We start from the raw sequence: 8571 nt of genomic DNA, 5'->3' as shown, positions 1-8571 counted from the left end.
TCTACCAGACAGGAAAAACAATTTAAATTATAGTCCCATTTTAAATTTTGTATATTTGGATCTAAATTTTTGTCCGAAATTTGTATTGCATTTCAAAAGTGATTAATTGATTACATATTTTAATGATCACACTTATCTTGTAATAAAACTTGTTTTTAACATTTTGAGGTTTGTAAATGCTGTAATTCGTACCATATATAGTCACCTATAACTAAGGTCCGACTGCAAAAAACATAGTCCCTGACTACAACCAAGGTCCGACTGCAAAAAACATAGTCCCTGACTACAACCAAGGTCCGACTGCAAAAAACATAGTCCCTGACTACAACTAACGTCCAACTGCAAAAAACATAGTCCCTGACTACAACCAAGGTCCGACTGCAAAAACATAGTCCCTGACTACAACCAAGGTCCAACTGCAAAAAACATAGTCCCTGACTACAACCAAGGTCCAACTGCAAAAAACATAGTCCCTGACTACAACCAAGGTCCAACTGCAAAAAACATAGTCCCTGACTACAACCAAGGTCCAACTGCAAAAAACATAGTCCCTGACTACAACTAACGTCCAACTGCAAAAAACATAGTCCCTGATTTGCTTTTGCATCATATGCTGACAGATCAAGATTAGTATTTGTTTGTTCTGCATGTTAATCCTAACAGACTGCATAGACCCAGATCTGCTGGCAATTTATGCAGTGGCAGATTTGGATCTATGCAGTTTGCCATTGGATCCAACTTATAGGCAAGTATATGACTCTTAAAGTAGGTTGTAACCTGGTACATTTTAACTTAATCTAATCCACATTTAATATCAGTCATGTCAAGTGTGTCAAAAGTCAGGCTGGTTACGGCAATCATATATATATATATATATATATATATATATATATATATATTCTTTCATGTGTTTTATTGTGTTGCAAAACAACAAGAAAACCATATGTATGCATGTATTAGTGTATATTGGTCTCCTTAGCACAAAGACAGCCATATTGTGTCTGTATGCAGTTTCCAACAAATATGGACGTTGAAGATATGATCCCAGATCGGGTATGCAACACTGACCTTTTGTCTTATACATATAATTGTACCAGTAGTCATCAGTTTTTAACAAATAAGGTATGAGTTAAAGAGTGATCACTGGTGACATCAGTCATCTGGATAAGATAATGAACAAATCTAATGGAAACACAAATATTACTTCCTCTGTGTTTGGTTTAAATGCATGACCACTAATGGTTCTCCAGTGCATTTTGTCCTTGGACAAGATTTATAAGTGTCTACATAAGGTATGTACCAGATGCTGCCATCAGTTTGATTGCATGATTTTTAAGTTGCATGCTATGACAAGAGATTAATAATGTGTCACTTCACAATTTTAATCTAAGATACATTTATGTTATCTTGACACTGACCATGACACTTTTTGTTTTCAACATATGACATTAAATGAGCACCAAAAAACTATACACTGTGACTGACTGTTACTAAGGACCAACAACTTGCAAGTTCTCTTTATTATGTCATTATAATTTGATGCATACCCAGTAGTCTGCTTATGAATATTGATGAATCTGTACCATGTAATAGTTATATCTTTGTATACAGAAAGACACTGAAAAGAAAAAGATTGTACAGTCCATTGAATATCTATGACTGTGTACCATGTTATAATTTATATCTTACTATACAGAAAGAGACTGAAAAGAAAAATATTGTACAGTCCACTGAATATCCATGACTGTGTACCATGTTATAATTTATAACTTAGTATACGGAAAGAGACTGAAAAGAAAAAGATTGTACAGTCCATTGAATATCTATGATTGTGTACCATGTTATAGTTACTGATACATCTTTGCCTACATGGTTCAATGCATTGACTATTTATGAATGTGTACCATGTTATAGTTTTATCTTTGTCTACAGCAAGGAACTAAAGAAAAAGATCGCACAGACTATGTTATAACTTGAAAATTTACATACCATCTGTTAACTAATATTTGAAGTTGCACAAAGAAATTTGCTTTAAAGATTCCTATATTGCAGAAGGATATATATATATATATATATATATATATATATATATATATATATATATATATATGCAGAAATTCGATAGGTGGCAACCTGATTATTCTTGGAGATTTCAGCTTTCACTTTGACTGTCCCAGAAACCCAAACACATCAAAACTCCTAGATTCCATTAACCTTTTCAACCTCAAACAGTCAGTTAACCAACCCACTGATAAACATGGTCACATTTTAGACTGGATTCTTCATAGACCTGATGATAACATTCTACGGTCCTCCCTGCTAACCCATGAACTTACATCAGATCACCTCTGCATTATATGCCATCTTGACGTATCAGTTCCTAACCCTCCACCTTTATCTGCTACTAAGAGAAACCTCCGTATGATAAATAGAACCAAACTAATCCATGACATCCAAGCAAACCTAACAACTTGCTTACCTCCTACAGCAGAACAACTCGATAACTGCCTGCATTTATTGTTCGACGAACATGCTCCAGCTACCAAGTGCAGAGTATCAATTCAGAAGTGTTCTCCGTGGTATAGCAATGTTAGGGACAGCTTTGTACTGCTAAAAGAGACCGCCGTAAAGCTGAGAGGCTTTGGCTTTCCACCAGACTCACTATTCATAAGCAAATCTATGAAGCCGCTAAGAAGAATGTCACAAACATAGTCCATGCAGCGAAATCAGCCCACTACACTACTAAGATCATTGAAAGTTTCAGCTGCAAAGAGCTTTTCGAGATTACTAACAAGCTAATGTCAATAAACAAATCTACACCACTTCCAACTACCTTCTCTCCAGTCAACCTTCCGGACATGTTTGCGAATTTCTTCCGTTACAAAGTATAAACCATTAGAGATAAGCTTGACACCACAATTTCAATTGACTCATCGTCACCACACAGTTGGGATACAGAATTTGAGCTGCAACCATTAGTAGCATTTGAACCTGTCTCTATGGATTTCGTACTTACAATCCTGATGAAGAGTGAACCAAAGTCATGTGAACTTGATCCAATTCCAACATCACTGCTGCTTGAGTGCTTAGATCCAGTATTGCCTTCACTAACTGATGTTATTAATACCTCTCTCTCATCAGGTGAATTCCATCATTTTTCAAAACTGCCATTGTAAAGCCTCTGCTGAAGAAACCAACACAAGACCATAACGATTTAAAGAACTACCGCCTAGTTTCTAATCTCCCATTTATATCAAAAATCTTAGGAACGGTTGTTCTATCCCAGCTTATATCTCAATACAAACAGTCTTTTTAGCAGTGTACAATCTGCATATCGCCCTTGCCACAGTACTGAAACTACTCTTCTAAAAGTAGTTAATGACATTCTCTCTGCTTTGGATAGCGGAAAGATTACAGTCCTCACGCGCTTTGATTTGTATGTGGCATTTGACACAATATACTATATATTACTTCACCGTCTCCAGCATGTATTTGGCATTCATGATACAGCCTTACTGTGGTTCAAGTCCTACGTGGTCAACAGGACACAACTTGTATCTGCAAATGGAATACACTCCAGCCCAGTTGGTCTATGTTGTGGTGTTCCACAGGGGTCTGTTCTTGGAACTGTTCTCTTCATTATATACACTCAGCCACTCTCAAGTGTCATAGATCATCATCCAGTGTCTCACCAATTATACGCTGATGGCACCCAACGAATCTAGCCACCCACCTGAAGTTGATGCTAAACCATCCAAGGTGTAGAGAGGCGCTTTTCTGATGTGAAATCATGGATGACATGTAACAAGCTGCAGATGAATGGTGATAAAACTGAGGCCATTCTGATCACAACAAAAAGACTTTCTCATTCACATCCTTTACCTCAAACAATAAATATCAACAACACCAACATTAAATTCACACAATCAGTACGAAACCTAGGTGCTACTCTGGACAGTACTCTCACATTGCACCAACATGTCATGAACAGATGCAAGGCTGCATATCTTGAGTTGAGACCCATCAGCTCCATTCGCAAATATCTTTCAGTTGATGCCATTAAAACACTTGTGTGTTCATTAGTACTTTCAAGACTGGACTATTGTAACTCAATTCTGTCTGGTTCATCTCAATATCTGCTCCAGAAACTTCAAAAAGTTCAAAACACAGCTGCTCGGATCATACTTAGAGTACCACGATCAGAGGACACCTCCCCTCTGCTCTGTACCCTACACTGGCTATCCATTCGATCCAGAATCGAACACAAAATTTGTTCTCTGTGCTACGTTTCACTGTCGGACTCTAATCCAACATATCTATTCGACCTCATCCATGTGTAGACACCGCCAAGATACTTACGCTCCTCTTCTGACAATCGTATACTCATTATTCCCACTATGAAAACAAAGTCATATGGACAGCGTTCTTTTACATACCAGGGCCCAGCAACGTGGAATGAAGTGCCCACTGAACTTAGACACAAAGACACAGTGATCCCATTCAAGAGTGCTCTCAAAACTCACTTATTTCGACTGCAAGAACAAACTTTAAGACATAATAATGTTTCCTACCTTAAATATTCTCAGCATGTTTTTTATGTTTTCTAATTTCATGGTCTTTGTTTTTGCAATCATATCATTACATATGTTTTTTTCTTATAGGTGGTGTCTAATGTTGTAAAGCGCTTAGAGCTTCTAAAGATTAGGTGCTATACAAAGTCCTCATTATTATTATTATTATTATATCCTGGATTTGCAGAGTTCTCCTGATAAATTTTGATTTTGTATGGTAGATATACAAGAAAGTTTATCTTGTTGTAACAGTCATTCTAATTTGCAGATAATGGTTTTGTTTGTGCTCTAAAAGATGTGAAAAAATATTTGGAAAGCAGTGATATGTCCAGGGTTTTCAAACAGAGTAGCTGCGAATTCCCACTCTGGCATTGTCATGAGATGGATTTTATTTGTTGAAGGGACTACTTTATGGGAATTCCTACCCTGGCATTATCATGAGAGGAGACTGTTGTGCTCGGTGCAGATCTGTTTCACTCTTTAAATTATCTACATGCATTTTGTGATTTATTTCCAACAAGGTGACACTCGATTGATTCACTTTATTTTGGTTTTAAAAAATAATCTGCAATGACTTCTTACATGTATATTTCACATCTTCGCACAAGCATAAAAAATATAACCTACACTACAGATTCAGGAAATAAAGCTTATATGGTCTAATTCCATGGTATAATCCATGTTTCCAGTAGGAACAAAAATACTTAAACACGAATATTAATTTATTTATATGTTTATTTAACAAATTCTGTCTTTTGACACAAATTAATTAAAATTACTGTCCAGAGTAATTACGTTGCCACTTTTCTTGAAATTTAGACATTTCTGTTGTTTTTGTGGTTATTGGATGATCATCTAATGACCAATAAAGAACAGACGTATTTGTTTTCAATACATATTGTATCTACAGACCAAGTTCTTTAACATTATATCGCGATTAACCATAATTAACCATAATTACAACCATGGTACACTTCATAATTACATTTTCAGCATCCCATTTTATAACATTCCATGAATGACATCATTTTATAGCATTCCATGAATGACATCATTTTATAGCATTCCATGAATGACATTGCCTATGACATCATAAGTGTACCTATTTGAACCCTTATTGGTATTGTAATGAGAGAGACATATCAATCTATGACATTATATTTCTAACATATATTAGGGCCATTCAAGGGGTAGTGTGAACCTAGTCCTTTCTCACTATATCGGGGTAAATTTCACATGTTTGTACTATTTCAAAAAATTGTGTCAATGTGGATTTTCTATATATTAACTGCTTGATAATCCTTCACCTTTGAAATAGGTGTGAAATGTTAGCTCAGACAGCAGTTCATATTTGGTATCTGTATGACCATCTCAAAGGAGCTGTTCTTTTGCGTTTAAAATGTAATTATGGTACAGAGTTATATGAACAATTCCATGCTGGCCTGATAAACGGTTTAAATAATCTACCCCAAGATTGTTTTCTGTGAGAGTTTTGGAACCACTAAAATATTTGCCATGACAAATATGTGTGTGATATGTCCCAAGTTTCAGCATTCTGCACAATTTAATCACAGTTCTGTTGCAAGCATTAGTCAATTCCTAGTGATACAGTCCTCAAAAGAAAGTTTCTAAGCGTTACTCTTGCCTTGGGGTGGTGCTGCTTTCCACCCATGCGTCAGCAATTTTAAGAAAGGTTAGTAAAGGATGGACATGCAGGTGTTCTGTTCTGACAGCGGAAATTAATTAAAAGAATATGAGTGTTCTGAAGGATTTAGTATTATGGGTAGAAAGAAGAGGGATTTTATTTACCATCCACATACAAAGGTCACTTTAAATAAATTTATTAATTACTAGCGATCATCTGATTGACAGACCTAATTGGAGGGTGAAAGCTTCATTATGAAATACAGCCCGGCCCAGTTGGTCTATGATGCCAATAATGCCAGACAGAAAAAATGCAGATTCTTCTTGTTAGTCTAAGGCTCTAAGCTATGGTGGGTTGATATCTGAAGATGATGTCAGACTGTGCACCTGACATTGCAGCCCTATCAGAGTGAATGATGAAAAAGCTATTAAAAGGTAATGAAATTGACATGAAAAACATTATCCGTTACCGAAGGCTGGTTGTCTTACAAATTCCATTCAGCGGTCGTTTCGGTGAACACCAGCTATGTTAGTCCCTATATGGTTCCCGCGTCTGGAGAACATGTTAACTCTCATTCATCCGTAATGTGCGATGGTGTTATGATAATGTAAGACCGTGTGACACAGCTTCCACCCATCAGCTGTCAATGTAATGGTCATGTTCTCGACTCGACATTATTTTTTATTTACATTCCTTCTACTGCGAAGTGTGTCCGAGATGGTATAGTGTATCTTGGGTCTGGCACATTAATTAAATTCCTATCACTGTCAAAACCCATGGTCTCAGATCTTCCACATCTTGCAGTTGCATTTGTAATTGCGTTGTATCTGTCACAGTGATACTTCCAAATGTGCCAGGTTTTGGTGGATGAACCTTCGGCTAGATGTGCAATGAATAGGGTCTTATAGCATGATAGATCTTGAAAATGATAACCAACGTTTCATCGATCAATGAAATGCATGTAATTTAAGTTTGTACCTTATTCCTGTAACTTTGTATTGAAAAAAATTAAGAAATCATCTCGTTAAAGTTGTCTGAAATTATAGCTGTGTTGCTATTAGTGATGTCATGTCATCTAGTCATTGTGCCTTTATGAATTTATTAAGACATAATGATAGGCATGGGCTCAAGGGCAGGTCAAAATGACCATCGGAGGGTTTTATAATATTTTATAATATGCATTGGGAAAGGCAGTGAATTTTCCGATTACCGTACAAGCTTCACATGTTTCTATGTTTTTCAAAACCTGTCGCTTATATTTAAGGTTTATGGGATTGAGACTACATGCAAGATTTACTTACCTCCAAAACTGAAAAGCTTAACAATGTGCAAAACCACTCATGTTTGAAACTTCGAAGATTTGATAACGAAAATGCTTCAGTATACATGGGCAATTTTACATTTTGCAAAGACACATGCTGAAACATTCATATTATTACGAAGAATTGTGCTTAGTTTAAATTACAAAAAAAAAAAGAAATATTATACTGACCCTAGAATTGCAAAAATAAAGTAATGGGGCCAAGCGTTTCGAACTAATTTATTACTCTTGGCATACAGACATGACCTATTAGTTGGTCAGTGTAGGGATAATATCTCAAATTGGATAGTAAATCGCCAGATAGCATAGGATTTTACTTCGCGTCGAAAGGACAGAGAGGCATCCTGTTGTGATGCAGCTGGAATAATGTGTCGCTTTTCTACAATTCATCATAAAAGTACTGCAATGGATAGTCCAAGTTTCCCCTGACCCTTCTTACCTTATTTTAGTTATTTTGACTGGGTTGGGATGGTTAGTGGAAACTCAGACTATGCGATTCAGTGAAAGAGCTTACAAAGGGAGAACGTTTAGAAAAGTCAGGATAACTCAGTCACACACTTAAGTATGCAGGGAAAAACAGAACAAAGTTAAAAGCATTAGGATATCTTCATAAAAAAATTGTACAATAATTGTTCAATACAAGATAAAATAATGGTACTTGTCGAGTTCATGCTTGATAAAAGAAACTTTAAAAAAGTCATCTCAGTGGATGCACCTTAACACATTAACCCCTAGCGACGACTTAACGGGGCAGGAGGTAGTAGCCTACCGCCGAGCTCTGTAGCGTCATGGTCATGCAAGATACACTAAAGTGGGTGGTATTATAGAAAGATAGACAGATGTAGCTCTACAATGATACCAAATAATATGGAATATCTAGTTGCAATACAAAATACAGATAAAACAAACCTCATTTTTTGCACCCAACTTTTTTCTACCCAAAATTCGCCAATGGTCGGAATCCAATTTTGTGTCCGGATTTTAGACTTTTTGGTGTCATATCTAAGGCAAACCGGTATGAACTGCAAACAGAC

The sequence above is a fragment of the Sinohyriopsis cumingii genome, chromosome 15, assembly GCF_028554795.1.
Source record: "Sinohyriopsis cumingii isolate HCF-2022 chromosome 15, ASM2855479v2, whole genome shotgun sequence".
NCBI classification, from domain to species: Eukaryota; Metazoa; Mollusca; class Bivalvia; order Unionida; family Unionidae; genus Sinohyriopsis; species Sinohyriopsis cumingii.
This window is presented reverse-complemented; position numbering follows the sequence as displayed.